General features: G+C 51.0%; 1 long non-coding RNA gene across 1 annotated transcript in view; it reads right to left on the reverse strand.

Moving 5' to 3' along the window:
• Positions 1-10841: 10841 nt before the first annotated feature.
• Positions 10842-13362, reverse strand: part of LOC112546258 (uncharacterized) — a 34714-nt gene continuing 32193 nt past the window's right edge. Inside the window, exon 4 of the long non-coding RNA XR_012901172.1 lies at positions 10842-11666. This is a non-coding gene — a long non-coding RNA (uncharacterized LOC112546258). The remainder of the gene's footprint in view (positions 11667-13362) is intronic.

Consider the following 13362-nt stretch of genomic DNA (forward strand, 5'->3'; position numbering starts at 1 on the left):
GGGCTGAATTACTGCATGCTATCAGCCAGCTAAAAGGAGAGAGCTGCCCTGCGGGTCGGAGGGGGGGCGGGGGTCACTACAAGGCTACGTCTACACTGGTGCGTTCTCACATAAAAACTCTTTTGCGGAAGAGTTCTGCAAAAACTCTTCCAGAAGAGAGCGTCTACACTGGCATGTGCTTTTGCACAAGAGCATCCATGCCAGTGGAGATGCTCTCTTGCACAAGAAAGCTCTGATGGCCATTTTAACCATAGGGCTCTCTTGTGCAAGAAATTCATGTTGCCTGTCTACACTGGCCACTTCTGGAAGAGCTCTTGTGCAAGAGGGCTTCTTCCTGAGCGGGAGCGTCAGAGTTCTTGTGCAAGAAGCCCGGATTTTATACATTAGAACGTCAGTGTACTTGCGCAAGAATACGTGGCCAGTGTAGACAGGCAGCAAGTTTTTGCACAAGAGCGGCCGCTTTTGCACAAGATCACGCCAGTGTAGACACAGCCGAAGAGTTTTTGCACAAGAACTCTTCCGCAAAAGAGTTCTTGCGCAAGAAGCTGCCATGATAGACGTAGCCTAAGAGCTGAAATCACTGGTTTGGCCGGGAGCCAGACCCATTGCAGCCAGTGGAGCAGCTGGCAGAAACAACCGGCAGGTGGCCAGTAGGAGCGGTGGCAGGCGGCCGGTGGAGCGGCTGGCGCGAGCGACCGGCGGGCGGCTGGTAGGAGCGGCTGGCGGGAATGACCAGAGGGCGGCTGGGAGGAGCAGTACAAATGTGGCATAGGTTCAAGGAGTAGAGTCATCAGGATGATGTGTCAGGGTCTGCTCTGACTGGACAGAGCTGTAAGTGGGGTGTTTGACGTGGGGTACGGAGAAGGTTTGGGTAAGTGAACAGAACCCTTACTTCGTTGGACTGGTGAGCCTGAGAGGCAAAAGACACTACTTGATCCTTTTGAGCTGGGACAGATACTCATGGGGGAGAGGGCTACAAACTCTGTTTGTGGTATTTTCCCAAAATCATGCCATGTGACTTCTCTCTCTCTTTCATTAAAAGTTTCTTTTCGACACTCAGACTCTGTGCTTGCAAGGGGGGAAGCATGGCCTCTCACAGGCGCCCAAGGGTGTGTGAATTTCCCAGGCTACTGGGTGGGGGCTCAAGCCGGTTCTGTGTGAGATGGACCCCTAGGTATTGAACCTGACCCTGGGTGCTGCCGGCGGAAGGGTTACAAAGAGATGAATTCCCTAAATGCTCTTCTTGCAAAAGCCACCCTAAGTCTCTGCACATATATCTCTAAAACTACAAAGGAAACTGATTTTAGTGGAAACTTAAGACCAGGTTTTTATGCTGCCTGCATGGGCAGGAGGAAAAAGTCGGTAACCTCAAGGCCTGCAGCTGTTTCTAAACTCTATTGCAAGAGGAACATTGATGGAGGCAGCTGAAAGTTTCCTCTGACCCTGGTGAAACTTGGCTTTGGCCCAGCATGTGGTCTCTTGCCTACGCTTGGGGCTGCCGGAGTGCAGCGACAAGGTGTGATGGCGCGTCGGGTTTTTCCCATCTCCTGCACCCCCGTAATGGCACAAACAGACTCCACCAGCCAGTAGAATAGAGGGAGTTTATTGCTTCTCCAGGATACAGCACAGCACAGATGTCATCTGGTTATAGGAACTGGGGCTAGGAGGCCTCAGTGCCCCCCTTGAGATGGTGGGTGGCTGGGCCCTACAATCCCAGCCCCCTCCCAGCTCCTTCTCCCTTGCTTCCCAGACCGAAACTAAAGACCGTCCCTTCCAGCCCTGCCCCCCAGCCAGGGGCGGCTTTCCACCTTCCTTTGTTCCTCTCCCTGGGGGGTAACTGGTAGAACAGGTTACCTTCCTGTCCCATCGGCTACTCGGCTGGGCCGTGGTACAGGCAGCAGCCAGTGGGGGTCACCCACAGCCCAAGCCCAGCAACCAGCAAGGTACCCCCCACTACGTCACACAAGGCAAGAGAAAAACATCCAGCAAAGAATCAGGAAAACTTGCATCATCATAATTATCACGAATAAAAAATCACCTAGGGTCTGTGTGTCCAGGGCCGCATTATGACTTTCGTGGGCCCTGGGCACTTTTGACTTCGTGGGCCCCTCCCACCATAATAATATCAATATTAACAATTATTTTTCATATAACTTTAAATACTTCAACATTTTTTTTTTCTGTTTTAGGCAAAATTTAATAGATTTTCGTGGGCCCTAAAAGTTTCGTTTTTTTCTGATGTGAGAAAAAAATTAAAACATTTTCTTTGACCCTAAAAGTTCCTTTTTTTCTTCTGATTTTAAAAGAAATTAAAACATTTTCGTGGGCCCCGAAAAGTATCGTGGGCCCTAGGCACTGTGCCTAATGGATAAGTCGGCCCTGTGGGTGTCCTTTCATCTTTTACCTCCACGTGTGAACTTTTCCCATCCATGTGTGGAATAATTTGTATGTGCACTGAGCCATGAGTGAATGTGCACCACTGTAGGAACCAAAAATCTTGCAGTGGGTGCGCTCGGCTTGTCTGCGGGGCAGCACTGAGATCTCTGCTGCATGGCGGCACAAGGGTTCAGCTTACAGGGAACTGGCTGTCACGGCAGCGTGGGGCCCCCCTACCCATCATACTGCCCGGGTGTGGATACAGGCTCCTGTTTGCCGGTGCCTTCAGAACGCGCTGTGCGACTACCTCTGTAGGGCAGCGCGAGAGACCAAATGAAACCAGCTCCGGCAAGGCTGGTGGATGGAGTTGTGTCGTTTCTCCGGCCACGCCGTATCCGGCACTTCCTCCGCTCTCCCTGCTTAGAGGATTTTGTACTTATTCATACCCAGGCCCACCAGTGGAGGGAGGGGGAAGGGGCAAAGGGAGCAGCTGCCCTGGGGCCCGAGAATTCAAAGGGGACCGGGTCTCATGGGTACTGCTACTGGAGCAGCCAAAGATGTCCGGTGTGGATCTGAGGAATGGTGGGGGAGGGGCTGATTGCTCCAGTGCCGCCCCCTCTGCCCGAGGCCCCGCCCCTTCTGAGAGCATGGAGCTGTCCCCGCACTTTGTCCAGGGGGCCGTGGAGGCTGTCGGCTCCCCTGCTGATACCTGCAGACCTAGCACGGGAAGTAGAGGTGTTCTGCACCTAGTTTCTCTGCCCCCAGGGGTCGCCTCCCCCCCCAACCCACAGGCCCTGCATCCCAGCCCTTCTGGGGTCCCACCATCCACCGTCCCTGGAGGTTCTGGAGCCTACTGACCTGTAGGCTCCGCTACTGCTCCGGGTCCCACAGCTTGTCTGGGACCCCGCAGCTGCCTCCAGCCATGGCTAAGGTTACCGGCTATCCCAGAGCGGACGGATCAGATGCCATTTGCAGCAATGGCATGTGGTCCAAGAGTGTCAGCTACTCCAGGTGTGACCTCCACCCTGGGGCAGTGAGTGGCACGAACTGGTTTGGGGAAGGGGGATCCCAGCTCGGCGCTCCGCCCTAAAAATAGCCCCAGCGCCAATGCCTGCACGGATACCTCCTCCCCTCAGGGCTGTCCTGTCCCAATTCGCTTTGCGGGTGGTTTTCACACCAGTTTTCACAGCTCCTGCCAATTTCTTCAGGGTCCAGTTCACAGCCTCGGACTAAGGACATCACAAAGCAGCAATACAAGGGGTTTGGCTTTGTCTCCCAGACGAGTCCTAGCTTAGCAGCTTTCCTCCAGCAATAGGTAAAGCAGCTAGACTGGGCTAAGCTGGACACATCATGGCGTGAAAGCAGAGCATCTTTGAAACACTAAAGCCTAACACACTATTCATTCAATCCTGTTATTTCCTCCTCACACAAATCCCAGCGGCATGTCGGGCTCAAATACTGTTCCTGATCAGCTGGTGCCCCCTGGCCTTCTGTTTAACACAGTTAGTCTTTAAAGTGCTACATAATCCTGTTTTTTGAAAGTCTGGAGATACTCCAGCAGAATCTTTTGAAGCTCGCTGCTTACTGATTACGTCTGTTTGTTCCAAAGTGCAAGTGCGGCTAACTCACACGGGCCTTAGAACCGCACTGGGGAGACGCTTATTCATATGGTACAAACACAGCATGCCACACTGAATTAATCTGATGCGCACAAACCGAAAACCTTCCCGTGAAATTGCCTGTTGGGAAGATCGCTAGGGTTGTTTTCAAGCTGAATGACGATACGACACGATCCGTCCAAAGCTAGGGCACCAGAACACCCAAAGGGCGTCAATTACCCCTTGCTCCCATCCTTTTTACCAAAACAACAACATTGGTATTTGGGTGGATCTTCCTATTGTGACGTTGTTAGCAAGGAATTGCTGTATTTTCAGTGCCTCTGTGTGAATTCCACCAGGATTTGGCTGAACCGAGAATAGGCACACACCAGACTGAGGACACTGGAGAACGCTCAACTTGTAATGACGGTTTTTTACGTACTTTCTGTGTGGGTTGATGGCTACGGAGGAAAAAGAATAATTCCAAACACAGCATTGTAGGGAGAGGGAAAACTCTGGTAAGGTCTAAACCTGAAAGAAGCTCAGGCTACGTCTACACTGGGAAGAGTTGGCGACAAAAATGCTGTCGATGTGCAAAAGTCAGCAACAGTGAAAACTGGTCCAATTGGTTTTTCTGCCTCCCACTGTCGACATTTCATGGCCACATTGCTAGCACCCTGTTGACAGATGAAGCAAAGCAGGATGGGTAAGCACCCCATAGGGCAGTGCTGTGGGAAGACAGAGCTGATCCCTGCATTGCTTGGGATTCCTTCCTACCTCTGGGAATGCTCCGTGCTGAGGAATGTCAAAGCAGCACAGCCGTCCCTCCAGCCCTCCCCCTGCAGCAGCAGAACAGAAGAATTCCAGTGATTTGTTTTTGGTTTGTCCCCCAAATGGAGCAGCTCACTCAGCTGTCAGTCATGTCCCGGAGCTTTAATAGGGGAGAGGTGCATGCCTGCAGGGCAGCAGAGATCACAAAACACTGAGACGAGCCCTCACAGCTGGCATGGTATGATCCTGGTGGAAGCCAGTTCTCTTGACAAAATAAACAACAGACTCTTTGTTGACAATAAAGGGAGGGGAAAAGACAAAAGTCTCTTGCAGGGGTAGAAGTTTTTTGTTGCCAAAACTGGATGTCCCCCCCTCCCCTCCGACAAAAGTTGCATGGTAGTGCGTACGCTCTCACTGTTTTGTCACCAGAAGCCAGTTTTAAGCGACAAAACGTGCCAGTGTAGAGAAGGCCAAGGCCTTCGTTAGAATGAAATGTGCAGGGAGAGACAGCGCCAAACCAACAAATGCAGCGGTCCCCTGTGGATGAAGAAGAATCCTGCCGATGCAGGGTGGGGTGAGCCCACCTGGAATTCGGCACTGAATTCTAGGCAGCAGAAGAAGGGAAGGAATTAAAGGCAGAGTAATGCCAGCGGTTAGGGGGGCAGAGGGATTGATTTATGAGGTCTGTCCTAACCTCCATGCACCTTGGAGAAGCTCTGTGGAGAGTAAGATCCCAGGGAGTGGCCTATAAAAGGGCCCATTCCCTCTTTCAGAGCAAGGTGTTGCAACAGCGAGCGCAGCAGGACCAACCTGCCACAACTGCACATGCTTCTGTTCAGGGGAGAGGGCTTGGCTGTGTCAGGGAGATCACAGTGGTCTGACCGTGGGGCAGGCCTGGGCAGAGGGAAAAGAATAAACAGAGAAGGGACAAAGCTGGGCTGATGGCTTGGTGCATCTTCCATCCCACGGAAAGATGGAAACTTTACAAAGGTACCTTTAAAAGCGACAAGGAGTCCTGTGGCACCTTATAGACTAACTGAAGTGTAGGAGCATAAGCTTTCGTGGGCAAAGACCCACTTCGTCAGATGCATGTAGTGGAAATTACATCTGACGAAGTGGGTCTTTGCCCACGAAAGCTTATGCTCCTACACTTCAGTTAGTCTATAAGGTGCCACAGGACTCCTCGTCGCTTTTGCAGATTCAGACTAACACAGCTACCCCTCTGATAAAGGTACCTTTGTTACCTATCAGCAAGGGCAACTACGAAAACAGAAATTAAAAATTGACCCTTTATATCAGGGGTTCCTGTTTCAGAGAATGCAGGCCCCTTTTCCTGCATCTATCATCGGCTGGAGGAACCCCTCAGTGTTATGCTGCCTTTTCCATTATATGACTGAAGAGTTCTCATGTCACTCGCTGGTAACGGTTTTGCCTCAGGGCAGGACAGTGTACGTATAAGGCTGGTAGCTGCCCCAGTATCTACCAAAGCCTGCTGCCTAAAAATACCGAACTTCCCCTCATAAATCACGTTAACCGTTGGTCTGCCCCAGTGATCTTGCGAAATTGTGGTGACAACTCTTGGGGCTAGGAAGCTTGGCTCCTTCACAACTGATTACCAGCTGAATTGTCCTGCTCAGTCTGACGTGCTACTTCCTTATAAACAGCCACCTGCCCTGCTGTTTCCTAACTGGCGAGGCATTTAAAGACCTCACTAATATGAAGTGGTGTGTTCTTGACACAACTCAGATGAGCTGACCATGTTGTGCGCATGTCCGATGATCGATTGCCCAAGAAGATGCTCTATGGCCAATTACAACACGGCAAGCGATCTCTTGGAGGTCAAAAGAAGAGATTCAAAGACACCCTTAAGGCCTCCCTTAAGAACTGTAACATAGATCCTGGAAACTGGGAGAGTATTGCTGATGATCGTTCCGCCTGGCACAGACGAATACATGATGGTTCAATAGCCTATGAACAAAAGAGACTGCGTTATGCTGCAGAGAAACATCTTCTTCGCAAGTCCAGGGCTGGTATCTTCTCTTCCTCCGGTCGGCAGCTTGAGCTTCCATGTCCCCACTGTAACTGTCAATTTCGGGCTCGGATTGGACTAATCAGCCATCTCCAAACCCACTCCCAACTAAACTGATGACACCGGGTGGTCCTTATCGACCTCTATGGACGAACAGCAGCATGAAGTGGTCTAATTTGTTCCCATGGCTCATATTTTGTTAGCCTTTTGGTTCACATTTTCCTTAAGATTTTCATCTCATTGGAGCTCCCAGTGAAAAGGAAGTTATTCTGATTATAGCCAAATGGTACCTTGTCATTTACCTCTTGGACTGAGTAGTATTGTCCTAGTAAAGCGGAAATCTTTTCCCTTGTAACCATGCCCGGATATGCTGATTGCTGCAGATCAAAAATATCTCAGGCCCTTTCCTCTAACACCTCCAAAGGAGTATTATGACTGTCCACTGAACCTATGCTTAACTTAATCCCCGGGGACAAACTCTGAACACACAGGTCCCTTAATCCGGGGGTATCCTATTGAATCACACCATCCCTCACTGTCCCCAACCCAGCCAGCCAGAACAGCATTTTCTTCCTTAAAAAGTAAGTTTCAGGGCGCTCGGTACTTTTTTGCTTTTTGGAGTACATCCTGCCAGTAATATTTTCATGTGGGAAATACAACTTAAAAATGCATTCATACAGATCAAATTGGCTGGATAAGAAATCTGTGATTATCTGGTATGGCAACATACTAAAATGCTCAGTAGACATACATTCTCTTAGTATTGTAACCACATCCTCTTTACTGAGGATAGGTGTGGCACTTAACTTGGCTAACCTGTTCAGTACGGTCAGGGCTGGACTAAGAGGTGGACAAGATGGGCAGATGCCTGGGGCGCCAACCGATGGGGGGTGCCTGATGGCAGCCGTAAGGGGCACACGGCACCCCTTATAGCTGCTATCAGGCGCCATGCGCCCAGCTCCCGCAGCATCGGCCCCCTCCATCCCCGCGGCACCGGCCAACAGCACCCGTCTCCCCATGGCCACCGGCCCCTGCATGGCCAGGCGCGGCGGCCAGGCCAGGCTGGGCAGCGCATGCGCCCTGCATCCTGGGGCCAGGCCCCGGGCTGCACGCCAGAGGCCGTGGCTGGGCAGCACATGCGCCGTGCGCCCCAGGGGCAGGCCCGTGCTCCCTACGGGGGCAGGCCCACACATACACTGTGCACCTGGGGGCGGTGCTGCGCGCCCAGGCCTGAGGCACCAAAATGACCCGGGCAGGCCCTGGGTACGGTTGCCCTTGTGCATGGGCCCATCTGCTTACCAATTGCCCAAGTGTGTTCAGGGGACAAGGCCTGACTCTCCTGCTTTACCACTGGCGGGTGGCCATTTCCGTAAGAAGTAATGGCGGTCGTGCCCCCCGCAAAGAAAAGCCACTAGGGCGTGAGAAAAGCTGGGGATTGAAAACCCGGCAAATAGGCTCCCAATAATGATAATTCCTGAAGAATTCTTCTCCTTCAACTTCCGGAAGGGGGGTTCCAAAGAGGCTGGAGAGAGGCTGTTCTCAGTGGGGACACAACGAGGAGCAACGGTCTCAAGTGGCAGTGGGGGAGGTCTAGATTGGATATTAGGAAAAACGATTTCCCTAGGAGGGTGGGGAAGCAGTGGAATGGGTTCCCTAAGGAGGTGCTGGAATCTCCATCCTAAATCCCGGCTTGACACAGCCCTGGCTGGGATGATGGAGTTGGGGTTGGTCCTGCTTTGGGCAGGGGGCTGGACTTGATGACTCCTGAGGTCTCTTCCTGCCTAGGGTTCTATGATGGTATGTTCATGTTTTCATTTGTAAGTAATAAGCGGCAATGGGGAAAAGCCGAGGGTGTTTTAGAGAAAAAACCCAAATCAGATCAGATCAGACGGTGAGCCGTACAATAGCTTCTCCCTGTAACAACCGGCTCCGATTGTCCTCCTTCTTTGTGTTGTTTGTGAAAACCACGTGCTGTGGTTGATATTAAAATTAGGTTGTCCAAGCCGTCAAAGCTGAGACAATGCCTTCCTTCATGCCCCCACCTTATCCGCCGGGTTTCTGACGTGGCTGTGGCCTCTAGGCACGAACAGAAACAATAAAGAATCTTAACGATGAAGAGAGCTGCATTGGCACAGCGTGGATCAGAGACCACAAAGTCACATGCCGGTAGCAGGGCAGCTGTGAGCCGAGAGAGCTCAGAAAGGCGTCTCCACGGCGGCCCTGATTCGGATTTAGCAATGAAGTCTCTGGTGGAGGAAAGTCGAATGGGTACCGATGTGCTTTGCTGGGGCAGGGTCAGAGCGCTCTGCCCCTTGGCAGGATGGAGCCTGGGCTGAAGTTAAGGAAGGGAAGACAGAGAATAGCGGATTCCCTGAGCGCCCAGTCTAGTAGTTAGAGCAGCTGCCATAGAGCTTCTTGTCTGAACCGTGCCGTTCCCCACCTCCCCCTTCTCAGTACAGAGAGTGCTTTGCATTGCTGTACCTCTGTGTTGCCTGGTTTGCAGATATTGGCCTCTCTCTCCACACCCTGAAGGGCGTCTGACAACCATGACTCTGCACTAAGTAAATTATTTAACCTCTTTGCACATTGCTTCCCATTGCAATCTCCAGCCTCCATCTGGAGAGTGACATAAACAAATTGGAGGGGTTGGGCTAAAAGAAATTTGATGAGGTTCAACAAGGACAAGTGCAGAAGAATCCCAAAGACTGCTACAGGCTGGGGACCGACTGCCTAAGTAGCAGCTTGGCAGAAGAGGACCTGGGGGTTACAGTGGATGAGAAGCTGGAGATGAGTCAACAGGGCGCCCTTGTAGCCAAGAAGGCTAATGGCATATTAGGTGCATTAGGAGGAGAATTACCAGCAGATCTACAGAAGTGATTATTATCCTTTATTCAGCTCCAGTGAGGCCACATCTGGAGAATTGTGTCCAGTTCTGGGCCCCCCAGTATAGAAAGGATGTGGACGCATTGGAGAGCGTCCAGCGGAGGACAACCAAAATGATTAGGGGGCTGGAGCACATGACCTACGAGGAGAGGCTGAGGGATTTCGGCTTATTTAGTCTGCAGAAGAGAAGAGGAAGGGGGGATTTGATACCAGCCTTCAACTACCTGAAGGAGGGTTCCAAAGAGGATGGAGGGAGGCTGGTGACAGATGACAGAATCAGGAGAAATGGTCTCAATTTACAGCGGGGGAAGCCTATTTTGGATATTAGGAACAACAATTTCCCTAGGAGGGTGGGGAAGCGCTGGGATGGTTTTCCTAAGGAGGGAGTGGAATCTCCATCCCTAGAGGTGTTTAAGTCCTGGCTTGACTAAGCGCTGGCTGGGATGATGGAGTTGGGGTTGGTCCTGCTTTGGGAAGGGGGTTGGACTCGATGACTCCTGAGGTCTCTTCCAGCCCTCGGATTCTGTAATTCTATGATCTGCTTCTACACTAAAACTCCAGTACAAACTTATTAGAAACTTACCACAAAGTCACCCTAAAACTGTTTCTTTCCTGGCCAGGCCTTCCAAAACCAGGGCAGTCTCCTTTTTCCTGGGGTCTCTGGTTCACTCCCTTGGGTTTGACAATGCAGCCAGCCAAAAGACAAAAGAGTCTGACTTTCCTATTTTTTGTAAAGATTCCCTTTTTGCACGGGAAGTCACCAGGCCAGTGGGGGTGGACATGTGACTTCCCCAGACCAACCACTGCTAAGACTTAAAAGACAAAAGAGATGGTTTAACAGTTGGTCATCAGGACACTGAGGGTAATACATTTCATTCGCACATTTAAAAGCCAGAAAGCACTCCACACTCCATGCTTCTAATTTCACACACACCAAAATAAGATGACCAGATCCAGCGGGTTATGACATGAAGGCTGATAGGTTACATGAAGCAATTTGTCCCAAGCAATTTTGAGTGATGTATATTTGTGTCCATAGGACCATTTCATAAAGCATGGAGGAGGGGGGGGGGCATGTCCGTCTCACTGCCGACCTGTTTGGAGGGAAAAGGAGAGAGGACGGGTGTGAGCTTGTGTCCAAGGGAGAGGAGAAGGCAGGAATGTTCCCCCGGCATGCACAGGAAACCTTTGCTGGACTGTCCATCGGGGATGGGGATGCTACTGCAGAATGGAGGGCAAATAATTGACTAACAAGAGGGTTGTGAGCACCTTCCCTGTTACAGCTGATAAGGCCTTTTGCACTCCCTATTGTCTGCATCTGTGCCAGGGTAGAATGGGAGCTGATACCATTTCATCCAATTGGATGAAAAATGCACTGTCTGAAGGCAAAGGTTTAACCACACCTGAAAACGGCTTAGTCCACCTGAAAGCAATGGTGGATGGGACTAGGGTTGCCAGCTGCCTGGCTGTCATGTGGTTTGGTTTTTAGATCCAAGGGAAACAGAACACTCCAGAGAGACCTAACCATTTTCCTATTTATTGGAAGCTTTAAACAGTTCACATCGTTATTTAAGTTTTACAAGTCTTACAAACAATTACTACACAAATTAAAATATGTTAGGTTTAAAATCTAAAGCAATGAATACAATGCAAAGCAATGCAAAAGCAGGTAACAGAAGATTATTATAATACAATAATTAGGCCGAGTGCACTTACACTTCACCCTCACTCACCAAGCCAGGGCTCCTGCATTTGGGGTCAAGGAGCAATTCCCCACCCAGCTCCCGACCAGCCACATCCCATCCTTCCGGCAGCAGGAGAAAGGAAACCCCAGGGATCCGGATCGGGAGAGCGCGATGGAAAAACAGGCAGAACGTGCCCAGACCTACCAATTGTTGCCCCCATATATGTGGTCACACAGTAGTTTGCCTCACTTGGACACATGACTGGTCTCAGACAGCCCCAGTTGGAGGCGGAATCCTCACAGCTGAAGTAGAACAGCGAGTGAGCTGCAAAAGGAAAACACACCCGTTAGACTGAGGCTAGCAGGAGCAGTTTATCTGTGGCTGGTCTACAGCCCCCGGGGCTGTGGCTGGCTGCTAATGTGCATCGCTGCGGACCCTCCCTATGTGTTCTCAGCCGCTGTTTCAGGCCAAACTCACTGACGCCAGAAAGATTTTTTCCTGCTCACCGCTTGAGCAAGGACTGTAGCCAAAAGACCGTGGTGGGGAGGGAGGATTTTTCTGTTGTGTGCCCAGCTGCTATTTATGCTTCTGCCAAGCTCACCCTCTGCAATACCAACCTGGACAGACTCTCTCAGCCTGCGCCTTTTCTAACCCCTAACCCTACACACAGGATCACAGGGTTCTAAGGAAAAGCCAGCAGCGACTGCCCAACCAGCCGGATTTCCTTCTCGGACAGGGGTCCTAGCCAGGAGAGAGGGGGAAACGGTAGACAGGGAGCATTTTGATTTTGACACGGCCCTACGTGATTAAGGGTACGATTCTGTCAGGGAGGTTACAGATTCTGGGACCTCTGAGACGTCTTCTGGGGCAGGAACGGAGGAGCCGTCAGTTTAAGGGCTGCCAGACCAGTGGACAGACACAGAACAGCTGCTAGCGACGAGCCCTGGGACCCCGGAGCAGCAGCGGGGGTAGGGTTAGCCCCACTGGGCTAGAGCGACTACAAGCTCCAGCAGCGCTCTATTTTTCTTCCTCCTTCTCCCCCAGGGGATTTTTAATATCAGTCAGGGACAAGTCACAAGACTCTGAATTTTGGTTTATTTCCTGCAACCTGTCTCTGACTTTTACTAAAAATACCCGTCAGAATCTTAATCTTATGATTTTCTAGGAGAAATGACAATAAGGTGGGGGCACAACTGTCAAACTGGGAGGGCGAATCTTGTCTCACAGAGGTCAGTATGGGCTCCGGTACTAGGAATGTCCAAGTGCAGTCGACTACACGATTAGCCAATAAGCCTGAGCTTATCGGTTCATCTTGTTGGCTACACGCATTCCCCCCCACTCTTGCTGCCTCTGTATCAGAGGCAACAAGGAGACGACAGGGAGTGGGAGTCAGTGCCCGTGAGGGGCTGACTTTATGCAGGTTTCCCACAAGCATGTAAAACAGAGAAGGAAATTGTCCTGTTGGCCTTGGCACCACTGAGATTATGGCTGGAGTACTGTGTCCAATTCTGGGCACCAAAACCTGTGGGCAAACTGAAGAGCAACAACAAAGATCAGAAGTTTCGAAAACCAGAAACTGTGAGAAAGCGTTAACAAAACTGGCCACGGTTAGGCCTGAGACAGGCAGACTGAAGCGAGTGTGGCAGCAGTCTTGAAACATGTCAACCTCCGCCATCCCCATGACGGGGATCCATGGTGGAACGAGGTGTACTGGTAGTTCGGAATAGGAAGCCTAGTCCGAACTACCTAGTTCGAGCCCCGTGTAGCCGTGCTGCACGGGGTTCGAACCAGCGGGGTTTTAAAAATGGCGGCTCCCCGCTTATGCAAATGAAGCCCGGGAAATTCAAATCCCAGGCTTCATTTGCAAGTGCGGTATATCTACATTACCCCGCTAGTTCGAACTAGGAGGGTAGTGTAGATATACCCTAATTACTTAACATTTTAACATCCCTAGAACTAACCCACCTTGCTGAAGGAGTTAAACTCATCTTTGAAGAATTTCACTAAAGGAGAAAGGCAT

This window comes from Pelodiscus sinensis, chromosome 2, assembly GCF_049634645.1.
Source record: "Pelodiscus sinensis isolate JC-2024 chromosome 2, ASM4963464v1, whole genome shotgun sequence".
Lineage (NCBI taxonomy): Eukaryota > Metazoa > Chordata > Testudines > Trionychidae > Pelodiscus > Pelodiscus sinensis.